Source organism: Bufo bufo, chromosome 1 (assembly GCF_905171765.1).
Source record: "Bufo bufo chromosome 1, aBufBuf1.1, whole genome shotgun sequence".
In the NCBI taxonomy this organism is placed as follows: Eukaryota; Metazoa; Chordata; class Amphibia; order Anura; family Bufonidae; genus Bufo; species Bufo bufo.
In genome coordinates, this window is record NC_053389.1 from 681,163,710 (window position 1) to 681,184,188 (window position 20,479).

Here is a 20,479-nt window from a genome sequence, read left to right on the forward strand (position 1 = left end):
AAATACAGCCATTTTGGGCAAAAAAATCTTTTATTGAGGCCTAGTCTGGTTCAGGCCGTGTGGGATACACCCTTTACATACTGTCGTTCTATTCTACAATTAATTAAACACCCATTTAGGGCAAGATCCTAAATTAAAAAAATATGAGGAGAGCATCAAATAAGGGATGTGGCCCAGGTCGTGGTGCTGCTGGTGGAGCTCCTGTTGCAGGGAGAGGACGTGGTCGATCTGTGCCAGCTACACGCACAAGTGAAACCCCTTCCTTAGGTGTGAGTAGGCGACAAAACCTACAGCGGTATTTGGTCGGGCCTAATGCTGCTCTACGAATGGTGAGGCCTGAACAAGTACAGGCAATAGTAGATTGGGTTGCTGACAGTGGATCCAGTTCCTTCACATTGTCTCCCACCCAGTCTCCTGCTGAAAGACCACAGTTGGCACCTGCAGCCGATGTCCATCAGTCTTTCACCTCACCCTCTTGCAAATCAGCCAAGCAGTCTGAGCCCCAAGTCATGCAGCAGTCTCTTCTGCTTTTTGGTGACTCTGTTAGCAGGGTTTCCCAGGGACATCCACCTAGCCCTGCCCCAGAAGTGGAAGAGATTGAGTGCACCGATGCCCAACCACTTATCTTTCAAGATGAGTACATGGGAGGACCATCGCAGCACGTCTCGGATGATGATGAAACAAAGGTGCCAACTGCTGGGGCTTTCGAAAGTGTGCAGACCGACAAGGAAGGCAGGGGTGAAGACTGGGTGGAAGATGATGTGGAGGACAATGAGGTCCTCGACCCCACATGCGATCAAGGTCATGCAAGTGACCTACGTAGTTCGGAGGAAGAGGCGGTGGTCGCACAGAGCCACCAGCACAGCAGAAGAGGGAGTAGGGTTCAAAAGCGGAGCGGCCGGCCTCTAGACAGTACGCCTGCTACTGCCCACCGCAGCAAGGGACCGAGCATACCAAAGCCAGCTCCAAAGAGTTCCCTGGTGTGGCAGTTCTTCAGACAATGTGCTGACGACAAGACACGAGTGGTTTGCACGCTGTGCAATCAGAGCCTGAAGTGAGGCATAAACGTTCTCAACCTGAGCACAACCTGCATGACCAGGCATTTAAGTGCAAAGCACGAGCTGCAGTGGAGTAGACGCCTCAAAAACCAAGACCAAGGGCCTGAGGCAGGTAGCAGCTTGGCGCATGTCCTTCCACCACCGAGGATTGCAAGGCGCTTCAGTTTGCCTCCTGTTGCTTCCTCCTCCTACTCTGCTTCCTCATCCTCTACCAGCTCCTCATCCGGTCAGCGTAACACCTTCACCACCAACTTCAGCACAGCCAGGGGTAAACGACAGCAGGCAGTTTTAAAACGTATCTGTTTGGGGGACAAACCACACACCGTGCAGGAGCTGTGAACGGGCCTTGAACAACAGACCGATAAGTGGTTTGTGCCAGTCAGCCTCAAGCCCGGCCTGGTGGTGTGCGATAATGGGCGAAATCTCGTAGCAGCTCTGGGACTAGCCGGTTTGACGCACATCCCTTGCCTGGCGCATGTGCTGAATTTGGTGGTGCAGAGATTCCTTAAAAATTACCCCGACATGTCAGAGCTGCTGCATAAAGTGCGGGCCGTCTGTGCGCGCTTTAGGCGTTCTCACCCTGCTGCTGCTCACCTGTCAACGCTGCAGCGTAACTTCGGCCTTCCCGCTTACTGCCTCATATGCGACGTGCCCACAAGGTGGAACTCCACCTTGCACATGCTGGCCAGACTGTGCAAGCAGCAGCAGGCGATAGTGGAGTTTCAGCTGTAGCACGCACGGGTGAGTCGCTCGGCGGAACAGCACCACTTCACCACCAATGACTGGGCCTCCATGCGAGACCTATGTTCCTTGTTGCGCTGTTTCGAGTACTCCACCAACATGGCCAGTGACGATAACGCCGTTCTTAGCGTTACTATCCCACTTCTATGCCTCCTTGAAAAAACGCTCCTGGCGATGATGGAGGAGGATGTGGCACAGGAGGAGGAGGAAGAGGGATCATTTCATAGGGTTTCCGGCCAGTCATTCCCAAGTGGCTCCGAGGGTGGGTTCCTGCACCCACAAACCCAAGGTACACAATTGTCCAGCCAGGGCAAAGTTCTGGATGAGGAGGAGGAGATGGAGGAGGAGGAACCATGTTCACAGCAGGGTGGCTACCAGACCAGCTCATGGCCATCACTGGGGCGTGGATGGGGGGATACAGAGGACACAGACGATACACCTCCCACAGAGGACAGCTTTTGGGCAGCCTGGCATACATGAGCGATTACATGCTGCAGTGTCTCCGCAACGACCGCCAAGTTGCCCACATTCCAACTTGTGCTGATTACTGGGTGGCCACGCTGCTGGATCCCCGTTACAAGGACAACGTACCGTCCTTAATTCTCTCACTGGAGCGTGATCGTAAGATGCGCGAGTACAAGCGCACGCTGGTAGACTCGCTGCTGGTGGCATTCCCACCTGACAGCGGGGGCACAGTGGAAGCACAAGGCGAAGGTAGAGGAAGAGGTTGCCAACGCAGCTGGGGCACCGCCAGCACCTCAGAAGGCAGGGTTAGCATGGCCGACATGTGGAAAAGCTTTGTCAGTACGCCACAACAACCAGCACCACCAGCTGATATGGAACGTCTTAGCAAGAGGCAGCATTTCACCAACATGGTGGAGCAGTATGTGTGCACACGCCTACACGTACTGAATGACGGGTCTACCCCCTTCAACTTCTGGGTCTCCAAATTGGGCACATGACCTGAGCTTGCCCTTTACGCCTTGGAAGTGCTGGCCTGCCCTGCAGCCAGTGTATTATCTGAACGTGTGTTTAGCACGGCAGGGGGCGTCATCACAGACAAGCGCAGCCGCCTGTCCACAGCCAATGTGGACAAGCTCACGTTCATTAAAATGAACCAGACATGGATCCCTCAAGACTTGTCCGTACCTTGTCCAGAATAGACATGTATACCGGCACTAAGCAGCCATTGTTATACTGCAGCACAATTGCTCATGTTTGTATTTTGGATATTTCCACTCTTTTGGAGTGTACCTTAATTTTACTAAATTAAATTAAAACCAAAAACCTGTGTTGGCTATCTTGTCCTCCTCCACCGCCGCTTCCACCTACTCCGCTACGTCCACTGCCTCCTCAAACTCCTACTCCATATGGAACTCCACCTCATAAATCCATTTTTTTTTTTTTTGTACGTGTTTTATTTTATATCATTTCATACTTTGTCATTTACATGTTCTGGTGGAATTCACCAATTATTGGGTGTATAGTACCACTGCTATACCTAGTAGGCCGGTTAAAAAAAATATATATATATTTGTCAGTTACATTTTTAGATGAAATTATTTTTGGGTGTGAAGTACCACTGCTATACCTAGTAGACGGGTTTAACAATAAAAAAATTTGTCTCTTACATTTTATGGTGAAATTCACTAATTTTTGGGTGTGATGTACCACTGCTATACCTAGTAGGCCGGTTAACAAAAAAAAATAAAAATTTGTCAGTTGCATTTTAGGGTCAAATTCACCAATTTTTGGGTGTAATATACCCCTCCTCTACCTAGTTGACAGCTTAATAAATTTCAATAATTTTTATTTTACATTTTCGGGTGACAATAAACAATTGTTTTCTGTCATAGTCCCCTGCTCTACCAAGTAGACCGGTTAATTAATTTCTGTAATTATTCTGTTACATTCTTGGGTTGACATTATACAATTTTAGATGTGAATAAACCCCTGCTCTGCATAGGTGACAGGAAATAAAATTTCTAAAATGCTTCTTTAATTGATGCGCGCCACCTCCTTTAATTCAATGCTTAAACTTAAGCAAGTTGTACCACATTTAAGCTTCAATACTTTGTCCCACATTTCCGCTATACTCTTTTGGCCAACATTTGCGCCTCAATAGCTTTTCCCACAATTCCGCTTGACTCTTTTGGCCCACATTTGGGCTTCTGTAATTTGTCCCACATTTGCGCCTCAATAACTTTTCCCACATTTCTTCTTGATCCCAATTTTTTTTTTTATAAAAGTAATCTCCCTTAAATTTGGTCTCTTTTTCTCACGCTCCCTCTCCGACCTGGAACCCTGATTCCCCGCCACCCGTAATCACCATGGTAGGCGCATAAAAGAACATCGAAAGTTGATAGAGCAGATATCAAATTGGATTGTGAACATCACGGGGACGTGCGACATGGTGGGTGGGGCAGTAAGTATGCACACGCCTACACGAACTAACTGACAGGGGTCAGCCCCTGCAACTTCTGGGTCTCCAAATTGGGCACATGGCCTGAGCTTGCCCTTTATGCCTTGGAGGTGCTGGCCTGCCCTGCAGCCGGTGTATTGTCTGAACGTGTGTTTAGCACGACTGGAGGGTTATATTTCCCAATGCTTTGGGGTGTACCCTAATTTAAAAAAAAATTCAATAAATTTAAAACCAAAAAGCAGTGTAGGCTACCTCCTCCACCGCCACTTCCACCTACACCGCCACATCCACCGCCTCCTCAACCTCCTTCTCCTTATGGACCTGATCCTCCTAGATTTTTATTTTATTTTTACGTACTTATGTTATCTTAACTCTTTTCTCTATCCACATTTGTTTGCAGAGGACTTGTCATGCTCTTAACCTCATTTTGACACCATTTGCAGCCCTCTAGCTCTTTCCATGACATTTTTACAGCCATTTTAGTGCTCAAAAGTTCGGGTCCCCATTGACTTCAATGGGGTTCGGGTTCCGAACTCAAACTTTTTTCCGAAGTTCGGCCGAACCCGTCGAACCCGAACATCCAGGTGTCTGCTCAACTATATTTACAGGTCCCTTTATCCCAACGCGTTTCCCCCAGTGTGTAAAGTGGGCTCATCAGGGGACATAGATGCAGTATTTAGAGGTATTATTCACAAATGACCCAACCTGGTGTCCAACAATTTTTTGTAACACCAGTTGATCATAGGTAAAAGATAGATGTTGATATTCATTCAGCAAAGGCAATAGTGAGAAGGTAGGGAAACCTTTTCTACTTGCACAGTCTACCTCTTGGAATGGGAGGGCTATTGTTTCTATTGTGCAAACCTGTATGGCTGCCATGTGGTCTTCTCCTTTTGCCTTACCGTCTCTATTGGCTCCAGCTAAATTCTGCCTCTGTTCTTCTGTTGGTAAGAAGTTCTGCAAGTGGTCCGCCCCCCCCCCCCCCCCCCCCGTAAGGAAGGGGTATTCTTCTCTGTAATTCCTCTATGTGGTGCTGTCGTGGGGGAAGGGGAAAATGACGATTACACTTACCGGTAATCGGATTTTCCTTATCCACCATGACGGCTACCATAGAGAGATGACCTTTGTCCTCTATAGGGGCAGGAACACAGAGTTTAAAAGGCCACCACCCACTCTCACCCTCTGTGTTTTCCTGTCCCTATGGAGCACATACACAGAGCACCTCCGGTGGGAGGTATCGCTTTAAGAAAACAATTGTTAGGTACCTGTATTGTGCGGTATCGTTTCCTATCTCCCTCTGCCCTCATGCGGTTTATTCCAATGCTGGGCAGAGGTGTAGCACTTGAGGGAACTCGTCCCTGTTATCGGGGGCCTGTTTTCCCTCCATATCACGGGGTCTCCCTTCCCTCCAGTGCGGAAGCAGACCGCCATGAGCACGGCACGCCGGCATCCCTACCTGCCGCAGGTCAGTCACTATGGCATTTCCGGGTGGGGGTGGAGCTAGGCTACAGTGGAGAGCGCGTGCACGCGCATACCAATGACGTCAGACGCCACTCGGCATGTAAAGAGCGGCACATTCGAATAATCCTTGCCTAAACTGTGAAGTCCTGTCAGCTCCAGGAGATGTCTGCTCCAGATACCCCGGCAAGCCTCATGGAATCGGCGGACCCCCCCCCCCTTGGCCACTCCAACAGTGAGTTACCCTGTGGGGGATAAGAAACTAATTGTTTCTTTCTGTGTGCCTTATACTTGCCTAATGCATAGTCGCTCCTCTATTATAGGGGGCAAAAGCTAAGATCAAGGCCAGAAACGCAAGATGTGCTACTTGTGCTAAAAGGCTACAGGAAGGCTATACTAAGAAACTCTGTCAGCCTTGTATTAATTATCTGGTAAAAGAGGAACAGCCATCTATCCTCATGGAGGTTAAGTCCATGATACAGAGCGAAATTAAGTCCTCCTTGGCCTCGCTTAAAGGGCTTCTGTCACCCCCCTAAAGTCATTTTTTTTTTTTGGCTCCTTAAAATCCTTATGCTGCGATTTATCAATATATAGGGCTCTTACTCGTTTTCGTTCAGTAGTTTCTTAAAAAAATTGACTTTTATTAAATGTAAATTACCTCTCTACCAGCAAGTAGGGCGGCTACTTGCTGGTAGCAGCCGCATCCTCCTTTCATAATGACGCCCCCTCCTCATGTTGATTGACAGGGCCAGCGAACGCGCTCGTCCTCTGGCTGGCCCTGTCTGCGTTCAAAATCTCGCGCCTGCGCCGTCCGGTCTTCAGTCGGCGCAGGCGCACTGAGAGGAGGACGCTCGCTCGGCCGCTCCTTCGTCAAAGGCTGTGCGGAAAGAATACTATCATATTGATATGCTGAATAATCTTTTTACTTCTGTGAGTATAATAAAACAGAAAGTTTTAACTGTGCCGGAGGTACTCTCACTATTGTGTGATTTATGACATCTTGCAGAACAGCCTTTAACGATCCAGCATAGATTTGCTGAGCTTCAATCTGGGTTGAAGCACACCACTATCCAACTGAAGGGTGTCTGTCTTGAGCCAGAGAAAGTGATTACCTGCATTCCTGGAAAAACGCCTTGTGTGAACAAGGAGCAGCGCGGTCCCACTATATTAACTCCTTCCTCAATGCGCCTGCGCTGATGACGTCACATCTACACCCGGCGCAGGCGCACTGAGGAAGGAGCGGCCGAGCGAGCTTCCTCCTATCAGTGCGCCTGCGCCGACTAAAGACCGGTACGGCGAAGGCGCGAGATTTAAAACGCAGACAGGGCCAGCCAGAGGGCGAGCGCGTTCGCTGGCCCTGTCAATCAACATGAGGAGGGGGCGTCATTATGAAAGGAGGATGCGGCTGCTACCAGCAAGTAGTCGCCCTACTTGCTGGTAGAGAGGTAATTTACATTTAATAAAAGTCAATTTTTTTAAGAAACTACTGAACGAAAATGAGTAAGAGCCCTATATATTGATAAATCGCAGAATAAGGATTTTAAGGAGCCAAAAAAAAAATAATGACTTTAGGGGGTTGACAGAAGCCCTTTAAGTCTGTTCCCTTACCTCCGCCCAAAAACCCCAGAATATCTATTCCATCCTCCTCTGATGATGAGGACATGGACTTGGGTGCCTCCGACTCCAGACAGTTTGATCAAGACAAAAACTTGTCTGAGGGCAAAATTGTGGAGGACACATTTTATTTTTCTTCTGAAGACATTGACGACCTTTTGGGAGCCGTACCGTCTACTATGGGCATCGAGGATGTCCAAAAGCCCAAATTGGTTCAAGATGAAATGTTTGGGGGACTTAGAACAAAAAAATCTAAAGTCTTTCCTGTAAATGAAAATATAAGGGACATGATCCTAGACCAGTGGTCGGCAAAGTGCGGCTCGCGAGCCACAAGCGGCTCTTTCCCACGGCGACCCATCCTGCACTACAGAGGAATCGAATCTTGCCTGTGGGACGCATTTGCTTGTGTTTAAACAGCAAAAGTAATGTCTGCAGACAAGTTTAATAAAAGTTAAAAATGATGAAGATAAAATGAAATAATAATCAAGATCCAAATAAAAGAAAGTACATATAAAAGTATGTAAAAACACACTCTGGGCTCATGCCCACGAATGTAAGGGCGCTGTGCCCTTATAGCGGTCCGCAATGCACGGACACAGACTATGGGGCAGCTGCATGAGGATCGCGGACCCATTCACTTGAATGGGGTTCACGATCCGCATCCGACTGCCCGCACTGCAAAAAAGTAGCGCATGCTGAAGTGCATGGGTCCAGGATCCGGGATATGAGTGCTACAGAGTGCTTCCGTGGTGCTTCTGGCTGTGCCTCCGCACCGCAAAAAAGTAGTGCGTGCTCTACTTTTTTGCGGTGCGGAGGCACAGCCAGAAGCACCACGGAAGCACTCTGTAGCACTCATATCCTGGACCCATTGAAGTGAATGGGTCCATGATGCGGGCTGTGCAGCCCGCATCATGGACCCATTCACTTCAGCATGCGCTTCCTTCCTATATATTTTAGGTTTTAAAAATGTGGCGCTCAAAAGAAATTTCAATCGTGGTTTTGGCGATATTTGGCTCAGTTGACAAAAAAGTTTGCCCACCACTGTCCTAGACGAATGGAGTGATCCTGAAAAGAGACTGTGGGTCTCTAGAGAATTTAGACAAAGATTGTTGTTTGACCCAGCCGAAACAAAAATCTTTAATGAGACACCAGAAATCGACGTTCAGGTCGCAAAGGTGGTAAAAAAGACTTCCCTCCCATTTGAGGACTCTTCAGTTTTCTGACCCAATGGAGAGGAAAGTCGATTCTCTGCTACGTAAATGCTGGGAGACCTCCATGTTTGGTATTAAGACCAACATAGCAGCGACATCAGTTGCCAGAACTATGTATATCTGGCTTAATGAGCTTGAGAATCATTTAAAAAAACAAGACTCCCAGGGAAGAAATCCTAGGTTCCATCCCCCTTCTTAAGTCTGCCACAGCCTTTTTAGCTGACTCCTCTGCGGAATCTGTCAGATTAGCCGCGAAGGACGCAGCTCTTTCAAACGCTGCAAGAAGGGCGTTATGGGTTAAGTCCTGGGGGGGCGACAGAGCATCAAAAGCCAAACTGTGCTCCATTGCCATCTCTGGAGAGTATGTGTTCGGGCCTGTTCTCGACACAATCTTAGAAAAGGCAGCGGATACAAAAAAAGGATTCCCAGAAGAGAAAAAGAAAATACCTTTTCGTCCTTACTCTTCCCAGTCAAAATCCTATAGAGGTAAAGGGAAGACGGGACGATGGAGTTATCCAAAAGGAGGCAAAGGCAGGGGTTTCCTCCTTAATCCCCAGAATAAACAGTCTGATAAGCAATGACGCCAGCGTCGGGGGAAGATTGAGGAATTTTCTATCGCCATGGCAGAAGGTGACCCAAAAGCCTTGGGCCCTAAATATAATCCAAAGCGGATACGGCATAGAATTTTCCTCAAAACCCCCAAAAAGATTTCAGGTGACATCCCACAGCCCAGAGGGGGAAAAAAAAGACAATGCAGCAGCACCCTGCAAATCAGATAAAGTACAAAAATTCCAAAAATGATAGTGCTAATGCTACGCTTATTTATAAAGTGAGATGCTTGGCCAATGCATTTTGTACAAAACCATCTGAGCCCGTCTGCCGTACGTCAAGGCGATCTCTGTTAGACGGGTCCCAACACCAAATACTACCTGTTATGCGCCATAATGGCCGCCATAAAGTTCAGGGAGTGTTGGATCCACATGCATGCTGGATCCACTCTGCCTTTTTTTTTTCGGTGCCATAATGGCCTCCATTACAAGGGATGCAGGTACCAACATGCATGCTGAGCCCACTCTATACCTTTCCTTGTGCCAGACAGCTTCCAATGAATGTAGTGAGAGCAGGCAACGGCTTTATACTGAAACTAATTAAAATCAGCCTATGGGGCAGACAGGCTAATCAGAAGTGCACGACTCGCTGGAGTGCCACATCTCCAGCATTGAAAAACTGCAAAATAACAGGTAGTATTTGGTGTTGGGACCTGAAAGGGATTTTTCATAATCTTACTTTTGATACATCACAGATTAGACATAGATTATACAAGACGCATCTCTTGTGGAATACAGTACCCCGAATTAGCACATCTCACATACTTTGCCAGTTGCTGGACATAATAGCAGCCTCCCTTAACAAAAGGCTATTTAACATCTCACCTCACATACAATGACAGAAACCTATGATAAGTCATTCAACTTATTAGCATGTAGAGTAAATCTGTTCAATATGTAAAATAACCCTTTTCATGTATTGTATATAGCAGATACCAGTATTGTTTAACAAAGTTTCAGCTGTATCTGAACAAACATGTTTCCCAAGGCCTCCTAAGAAATACCAGGATTGTTCCAATTGGATCTTGAGAGACAATATGCGCCCACCACCAAAAAGCCCTATAAGTATGTGCTGGGAAATAAAGATTTCAGATATTTGACAACCTGAGTTGAGTCTGGGCTGTCGTATTTACTGATCAGAAGCAAACCGGATATTCGTTGCACAGGGAAATATTCACGGGTTGGAGGTCTGATGCCTCATCATATAACCATCATAAATCTGCCTGAGAAAAACCGCTAACAGGACCCGTCTAACAGAGATCGCCTTGACGTACGGCAGACGGGCTCAGATGGTTTTGTACAAAATGCATTGGCCAAGCATCTCACTTTATAAATAAGCGTAGCATTAGCACTATAATTTTTGGCATTATTGTACTTTATCTGATTTGCAGGGTGCTGCTGCATTGTCTCTTTTTTTTCCTCTAGGTCTTTGCCATGGCGGCCTGCACCTGCGCACTGGGAGGTGCTGACTAATCCCCTTTTTGTGCAGATTTACAATGCTGGAGATGTGGCACTCCAGCGAGTCGTGCACTTCTGATTAGCCTGTCTGCCCCATAGGTTGTTTTTAATTCGTTTCAGTATAAAGCTGTAGTTTGCGCTCACTACATTCATTGGAAGCTGTATGGCACAAGGAAAGGTATAGAGTGGGCTCGGCATGCATGTTGGTACCTGCATCCCTTGTAGTAGAGGCCATTATGGCACCGAAAATTGTAAAAAGCAGAATGGATCCGGCATGCATGTGGATCCAACACTCCCTGAACTTTATGGCGGCCATTATGGCGCATAACAGGTAGTATTTGGTGTTGGGACCCATCTAACAGAGATCGCCTTGACGTACGGCAGACGGGCTCAGATGGTTTTGTACAAAATGCATTGGCCAAGCATCTCACTTTATAATTTTTGGCATTATTGTACTTTATCTGATTTGCAGGGTGCTGCTGCATTGTCTCTTTTTTTTCCTCTAGGTCTTTGCCATGGCGGTGTGCACCTGCGCACTGGGGGGTGCTGACTAACCCCCCTTTTTTTGCAGATCCCACAGCCCAAGCGTGTTAAAAAAGATCTGGCAGGGAGTCTTGGACTTAAAAATTTCAGGCGTCATAACAGAGGTCCCCAAGCCAGAAAGGGGGAGGGGGTTTTACTCAAGACTATTCCTGGTCCAAAAACCCGACGGATCCTCTCGCACCATCATAAATTTCAAAGAATTAAACAAGCACATAACCTATCGAAAATTCAAGATAGAGTCGATCGCGTCCATAATTCCCCTAATCAAAAAAGGGGGTTACATGACTTCCATCGACCTCAAGGACGCATACTATCACGTCCCCATACATCAAAAATCGCAATCCTACCTCAGGTTCGCGCTAAAAGATCAGAAAGGCATAATAAAATAATTTTCAATTCACAACGTTGCCCTTCAACATTTCTTCTGCCCCAAGGGTTTTACGAAAATGATAATAGAAATGATAGCATACTTCTGACTAAACGGTCTAAAATTTTTTCCTTATTTAGACAACTTTCTCATTGTAGGAGAGTCTTCACTGATAACATCCAGACTGACCGACTATGTCATACAAGAGATGTCAAAACTGGGCTGGCTAGTAAACACGAAAAAAATCTTGTTTAATACCAGACACGAAAATAAAATTTCTGGGTGTATTATTAGACTCAGTTTCCCAGTCGTCATCCCTCCCACTAGAAAAGCTAGAAGCTTTCAGGGTAAGGATACAAAAATTCCAGGCTCAGAAAAATTGCTCTTTAAGAGAAGCAATGAGCATACTGGGATTGATAACATCATGTATTTCGACCGTAGCTTGGGCCCAAGCACACTCCAGAACAACACAAACCTGGATACTGCGGAATTGGGACGGAGAGCAATCCTCTTTAGACTGAAAACTTTCAATTCCTCACCATGTAAAACTAGATCTAAATTGGTGGAAGGAAAGAAAGAACCTATTAAATTGCGTAACCTGGGAGACAGTCCCAGAGGTCCAAATCATAACGGACGCAACCGGCCAGGGATGGGGTGCGAAAGTGGACTCCTCAAACTGGCAAGGCAAATGGTCAGACGAAGTAAAAACCAGATCGTCAAATTACAAAGAATTGCGAGCCGTGTGGGAAACCATTAAAGTATCTCACAACTTACTACTCAAAAAACACCTAAAAGTATTTTCAGACAATACAACAACGGTAGCCTATCTAAAACACCAGGGGGGCACGAAATCTCCAGGTCTAAAGAAGCTTACAGACCAAATCTTCCGGTGGGCAGAAGAAAATGTTCTTTCCGTTACAGCCGTCCATTTGAAAGGCTCCGAAAATATAGAAGCCTACTACCTCAGCAGGAAGACTCTAGACCCCGGGGAGTGGTCTCTGTGCCAGGAAATTTTTCTGAAGATCTGCAAAAAATGGGGCACACCCCAAGTAGACCTCTTCGCGTCAAAACAAAACGCAAAAGTAGATCGATTCTGCTCCCTAAATCCCAGAGACCATCCTTGGGCAATGGACGCTTTCTCCGTCAAGTGGACGTGGGATCTAGCATACGCCTTTCCTCCCTGGGCTCTAATTCCCAGAGTCTTGCAAAAAATATTGAGGGATCCCGTAACAGTAATACTGGTAGTCCCATATTGGCCCAAGAGAAGCTAGTTCTCCATACCAAAGGAGCTGGCCATGGAGGACCCATGGGAAATTCCATACCAAGCGAACCTTTTATCTCAAGGTCCGATCATACATCAGAACCCCAGCCTACTCAGATTATCGGCATGGATCCTGAGGGCGAAATGTTGAAAAGCAAGGGCCTTTCAGGAAAGGTTATTAATATTCTGAAATCCAGCCGTAAGAAAGTCACCACGGCTATTTATCTTAAAATATGGAAGAAATACTGCTCCTGGCTAGGGGATGCCTCTCCCAATAAATCTCCCCCTTGCATGCAGAAAATTTTAGATTTTCTCCAAAGGGGCCTGGACATGGGACTTAAACCAAGTACGTTAAAAGTACAAATTTCCGCATTGGGAGCTTTCTATGACTCTGACCTATCCAGCCACAGGTGGATTAGGAGGTTCATACTGGCAGCGTCCAGAATAAGACCGTCCCTTACCCCGAGGGTACCACAATGGGACTTAAATATAGTATTGAGAGGTCTGACGAAGCCCCCATTCACACCTTTGTCAGACATCTCTATCAAACACCTGTCGTACAAGACAGCATTTCTAATCGCCATTACATCGGCCAGACGCTTAGGGGAAATCCAGGCCCTATCCTGCCGAGAACCCTACCTTTCGGTATTTCCAGATAGAATTGTACTTAAATTAGATCCGGGTTTCCTTCCCAAAGTGGTATCAAAATTCCACAGGGACCAGGAAATCATTCTGCCATCCTTCCCTACAGACGTTCTTAGCCCAGATGAGACACAATTACATCTCCTGGACGTAAGAGAGGCCATTATCCTGTATCTGACAGTCACCAAAGATTTTAGGAAAGATGATAATCTCCTAGTTCAGTTTGCAGGGCAGAACAAGGGGAAAAAAGTTTCCAATGCCTCTATCGGGCGCTGGATTAAATCTACCATCTCATGCTGTTACTCCATGGTAGGTCTGTCTAGCCCGACCAACATTAGAGCCCATTCCACCAGGGCAATGGCATCCTTTTGGGCAGAGAAGGCTGGCGTTTCACTAGATACCATCTGCAAAGCGGCTACCTGGTCAAGTATAAACACGTTCATAAAACACTATCATGTTAATGTTTCAGCTGGGGCAGATTTGTCCTTTGGTCAAAAAATTCTGCAAGCTGCTATTACCTCCCCTACCAAATAATCTGGTAGTTCTCTATGGCAGCCGTCATGGTGGATGATAAGGAAAACCGTAATTAGACTTACTGGTAATTTTGTTTCCTTAAATCCACCATGACTGCTCGGATATTCCCACCCTGTACATATTTAAGATCTGAGTATGACGTAATACTCAGGTTCTTTGCTCGCAAAAAATAATAATAATATAAATATATGTATTCGGGTCGGCTCAAGATAAGTACACCTACCTACCTACTATGCTAAGCAGTAGGGATATGCCGAGACTACTGTACGGAGGGGAGGCTAAAGGGGCCCACCCCATTGAGTAGTTAGAATAAAAGGGGACTTGGGAGGGTGGGGCAGAAACGAGCCGCCGGTAAGGTGAGGAGGAGGCTGTGGCTTATAAGCAGTATAGCCCCGCCTCCCCTCACAAATTGCCATTTGCCTATAACTTGTATTCGGGTCGGCTCAAGATAAGTACGCCTACCTACCTACTATGCTAAGCAGTAGGGATATGCCGAGACTGCTGTACGGAGGGTAGGCTAAAGGGGCCAAAAATAACAAACATAGCTCAGGGCAATAGTGTTATTAACAAAATTACAATACCAAATCCCTGAAAGCATTAAACATTTCACACTGCGGATTTGGTATATATCGTGCATAACAAGCCGACTGCCATCTGCGCAACTTCTTAATAACATGCTCTGAGACGTTGTACTTGGAGGCGGCGAAGCCGCGCCAATGCGAAAGGAATGCCCTGTGATGGAACTGGGACTGACCCCAACATTCCTCAATAATATTCGGACTAATTTGAGAAAGTTCTGACAACTCAAAGGCGCAGAACCCAGCTTTAGCAGAAGAGCATCCCCTGGGGTTGCTTTGGTAAAGCGCGTCCATTCCTGCACTGCCATAACTGGGCACCACTTATTACCAGTGGGGAAGTATCTAACCTCTATGAGCTGACCCGCTCGGGCCGTCTTTGTGGACGTTAAAGTAAGAACTTAGCATGACCCATCCCATGACAGCTGATCCTTCCTCAGATAGCTCTTGCATGTTGTGGCGCAGGTGAACTCGTCTGGTCTGAGGAAGCCGTAGATGGCTAGGTACATAGTTGAATAAAAAAGAAAAAGAAAGAAAGCAGCACACAAAAAATGAACGGGTGCAAAAAAATCCTCCCAGGAGACCTGCGACCAAGATCCCAAATGTAGATAATGTAGCAAAAGAAGGCAGCACTCCAGTTTGCAGTAAAAAAGTGGACGGTTTATTCACTCATCAGCAACGTTTCAGCTCTCACATTGGAGCCTTTTTCCAGCTGAGTAACATGTGCAAAATTACATACATATATAGTGCAAGTAATTACCAAAATACAAATTAACCCATCATATAATAAAGTGCAAATGCATAGACATAATCATCACATTACAAATATAATCAGTGTATTGTCATAATTTGATATAGCAGCAATACAGACATAACCGTAAGAAAATTCATAATATAGTGGATGTGATATAAAATCACCAAACTGTCATAATGACCAATCAAATGTGAGGGTGAACAGGTGTGTTTAAACATGATATAACAATCAAAAAAGATTAAAAACCTTTGAATGAGTCACTTGCGGCTGACAGGGCATGGTAGGAACTGTTGGCGTCCGGAAAGGAGCATGGCGCATGCGCCGCTCCAACCACTATCGCGAGATTCACTGAGGTAATGTGTGGTAAAACAACCACATCAAAGATGGCCACTTTGGAACAATGTTTTAGGGCGCATGCGCGTACCAATGCTACCGCCCATACGAGTTTGACAGACACAAATACAGTGTCCGAGCGCCGCAGTGTACAGCAGAAACAGCTGATCTATTCATCGGGGGCCGACGGGTCAATAGTTGTCTTGATCAATAAGGTACATAGTTGTCTTGATCAATAAACTAGTGTGCATACTGGAGGGGTTTTGCATAGTTTATCTGAAAGCAATCTGAACATTGACCCTGTAAATGGCTGTCGTGTAGGGCGGGCCACAGTGAACCCCTTCTGGATACCCTTCAGTAGCATTCTAATTGGATGGGCTGAAAACAAGGAGGGTTGATTAGGATGCCGTAGATACAAATGATGTTGAATCCCAGCCGGGTATAACTTAATAGTGCTAAATAACAGCTTGTGGTGAGAGTGGCAAAAATGCGGCAAAGGCCAGTAGGTAAGAGATGTTTCCCACTCCTGTCGAAGAATGGGTTCTCTTAAAATTACAGAACGAGGTCCATGCCTTCTTATATATCCTCAGGGTGTTACAGGACAGGGCTTTAGTCATAAGGGACCTGGCGGTGGCGAGATGAACCGTTAGTCCATCACTAGCTGGTCGAGCCTGGGCATTGGTGATGGTACGCGGTCTGCTTGTGGAGAGACCTGCAAAAAGAGAAGAGCCAATAGCCCTGTATGGAAACCGCGGAAAGACCATTGATAACATACTGTACCCAGTCTGCATGTGGATGGGATCCTAACAAGATAAGACAACATCCCTGTACAGACTAAAGGCTAAGACAAACTCAGGTATGCTGTCCTCCTTAGATTTGAGGACCACCGAGACCTCCCCACAGACTATGGTCTTGAATAAGAAAGCTAAGTTCACGTCCTTGCCGTCAATTATTTCCTGTCGAATGTTGGCTGGAACGAAGAGGAACGGTGCGATCTGACCCACCAGCAACACTAGCCTGGAGGCTAGAAGAACCTGCCGGACTCTGGCACACCAAACGGGCAGCTGTATCGCCTGCCTCGACCGACTCTAGCCTGGCCTGAAAGTTCAACATTGATGACGCCATGGAGTTGATGGCCGCGTGCAGTTGCGTAAGCGAGGTCTGAATAGTGTCCATGGACACCACCTGCGGATTTTGGACCTCTGGAACTGAAGACGGAACAGTTCCGCCTTCCTTGCTGAAGCTAGAAATGGAATGCCTCTTTTGGATAACTCTGCCATCAACTTGGGCACAGTCCATGACCCTAATGATGGTGTGGAGTCTCTTGCGGAATGTGACACCACGCTCCCACTGGATGATGATGTATCGCCCATCAATGATTCTTGAGATATCCTACTAAAACACAACATGATTAATGCAGAAGATGAATACCCAACACCAGTTTGTGGCATTCACCAGTATCACGGACCACCGATGTGCCAAGAACCGCCGTACCAGCACACGAGATGCCGTCCAGCCTGCGGAGCACCCCTTCACCGAAGTGACTGAATATGGGAAGATGTGTACATAGCAGAATAGAATGTGACCTAAGTAGCCTTGCAAGCCCCGAACGAGTGTAGACTGAGACATGAGAGTGGACGAGGCATACAGTGTAAGACCGTATCCTGTTGTCGTGACAGGACTTAACGTGTCTGTAGACGTAACAGACGTATTGAATTGATGCCTGTAGTCGTGACAGGACTTAAGTTTTTATTTATTTTTTTGTGAGTCAGTGGCCGTGACAGGCTAGAGCCTAACCGAGGATATAATAGACACGTGAGAGACCTGTCCGACAGACAGACTTGCCATAACCAACTTTGTAAGTGGAATGTGAGTACGCACCCACAATGCTACTGTACCTGGCAACTGCTACCTTGCTGATGAAATGACTGAACGTAGCTGAACATGTTAAAAACGGAGTATTAGCAACTGTACCAACCCCCTAAGCTTAAATCTACTCCCGTGATGCACAATAGCTTACTTTGACCCTGATGCTAAATGTGTCTACTAAGAATAGCTGCGTCTGCTGGTACGAAGCCGTGCATCGGGTGGATAGAAGGAGCCACGAACCTATGGACGCATATATGAAAGAAAAAACCTGTAGACAATTGACCCAATAATTGATAAGTAACGCACTGCTTGAGATGACCCCACTAGAGAAGATGATGGGCAATTACCTTGCGACACACGCTGCGGAACCTTAAAGAGTCCCCTTGTATTTATTTATTTTTTTCTTCAAACTGCCCCTTTTTTTTTTTTCCTCAACCCAAACTTCCACTTTTTTTTTTTTTCCTTTGAACCACTATCACCTGCTGCCTGGAGGCTACAGCAGACCAGATGAATCAAGAGCCTACCAGAAGCAAAACAGCCTTGCATGCACCCCTGCCTCACTACGAGCACGGCGGCCCGTGCTATACATTACAATGGGCCGAGAGAGGAGTCGCGCTGACTCCTGCAACCTGAGAGTCTGCCGCGTGGGGAGCCGATTTTTATTATTTTCTTTTTTTTTTAAACTGCCACTATTTTTATTTTTTTTTCTCAACCCACACCCAATTTATTTTTATTTTTTTAACAACCCAAACTCCCACACTTTTTTTTTTTTTTCTTTGAACCACTATCACCTGCTGCCTGGAGGCTCCAGCAGACCAGATGAATCAAGAGCCTACCAGAAGCAAAACAGCCTTGCATGCACCCCTGCCTCACTACGAGTCGCGCTGACTCCTGCAACCTGAGAGACTGCCGCGTGGGGAGCCGATGCTGCCAGGCAGAAACGTTCCGGTGCGGTGGTGCTCCCTTACCTAAAGGAGCCGACACACCGCCGGCCAGACTGAGAGGACGAAAGACTGCAGTAAGTCACTTACATTCATGAATTAGGAAAAACAATGCAACCAAGGTCCCTGTGCAGCCAGACATAAGCCTGATGGGACTGAATATAGCCTATGTACTGCCCCGTCCTATGATGTAACAATACCGGATATACATATAAAACACTCCATCATTTTTAACCCCTTTTTATTTATTATTATATTGTTTTTCTTTTCTGTAACACACCTTCCCCCCCCCCTTTTTTTTTTATTTTACCACTGTAATACTACACAACCATAACCAGAATGTATCAAGACATGACAGGCAAATGTAAGCTGTAATAACACCGCCGACCAGCAGATGGCATGCTGGGACAACCTAAGGCAGCAGAGCTCGGCTCTGAACACATGGAAGCCGGCTCTGCCGCCCGCTGAGACGTGCAGGTAACAACGTGCGGCGTGTCGGTGCCGATCCCTCCCCCCCTGCCCAGGAATGAAGCCGCAAGGCCCCGATCTTACCGCTGGAAGACGTGAACGCTGGGATGTAGACATCAATGCCGATGAGAGGCAGAGACCGTATACTCACGTGCGTACAGGTGCCCGGAAGTGACGCAGAAACGAGCCGCCGGTAAGGTGAGGAGGAGGCTGCGGCTTATAAGCAGTATAGCCCCGCCTCCCCTCACACAAATGCGGCAAATAGCCATTTGCCTATAACATACAGTTGCAAGAAAAAGTATGTGAACCCTATGGAATGATATGGATTTCTGCACAAATTGGTCATAAAATGTGATCTGATCTTCATCTAAGGCCGGGTTCACACGAACGTGTGTGACCCGTGCCTGTGAAGCGGCCCGCAAATAGCAGGCCGCAATGCTTGTTCGCCGGCCGTAGGTCAGCCGCATCGGATTGCGGACCCATTCACTTTAATGGGTCCGCGATCCGGCCGTTCCGCGAAAAGATAGGACTTGTTCTATCTTTTAGCGGAACAGAACAACGGGACGTAACCCCAGGAGGCACTCCGTAGTGCTTCCGAGGGGTCCCGTCCCGTGCGGCCGTTCCGCGATTCCGGATTAGCGGACCCATTGAAGTGAATGGGTCCGCATCCGTGATGCGGAATTCACACGGAACTGTGGCCGTGTATTGCGGCCCGCGATTTGCGGGCCGCAATACGGCCACGGGTCACGCACGTTCGTGTGAACTTAGCCTAAGGCCTAATGCACACGACAGTATTTTTTCACGGCCCGCAAAACCGGGTTCCGTCGTTCCGTGATCAGTGCCCGTTTTTTCTTCCGTTGTGCTTCCGTGTGTCCGTTTTTTTTGCGGCCCGTCATAAAAAAAGGAATGGTGAAAAAAAATTAATTTTAATAACTCCACCCAGGATACTGGTATAAATCAAGGTCATCTGAGTATGGTTTTGTGGCCATTTTCTGTAGTCTTTACAGAGTACAGAGGTTCATTTGGTTGCTTGTCTTTGCTGTATCACCATGTCAGATTCAGAGGAAGAGGTCTTACTGCATTGGCTTGTTTCTCGGCGATGGGGACAGCGCACTCCTTTGTTGGATGAGGAACCGAGTAGAAGGCGGCGATTTTGGGTCCACCCGATTGTTTCACAACGTTACTGGAAAGGACAATTTCATACGGCTGCATCCAGAGAAGTTTTTTTTCCTTCTGTAGGATGTCAGTCACTACATTTGATCGCTTGCTGTCGTCTCTACGTACTGTCCTTACCTTCATGGACACCAATATGAGGCGCAGCATTTCTCCAGAGGAAAGGCTTATTGTCACGTTGAGGTAAGCAATATTTAACATTTAAAGTTTCACCAGTAATGTGCACTGCTTCTCTCAGGAGTAACATGTGCTTGAAAATGGCAGCCGTTAGACATGTGCTACTGTTTGCTGAAGTAACCTTTCTTTGCCCATAATGTTTTGTGGAAATGTATTTTTTTTTGCTTTTTAAATCGTTAATCCCTGTCACATAACATCCCAATATTGAAGGTTTATTTTTCTTTTGTGCAAGTTTCAAACTTGTGTTGAGCTAACGTCCTCGAGACACTCCA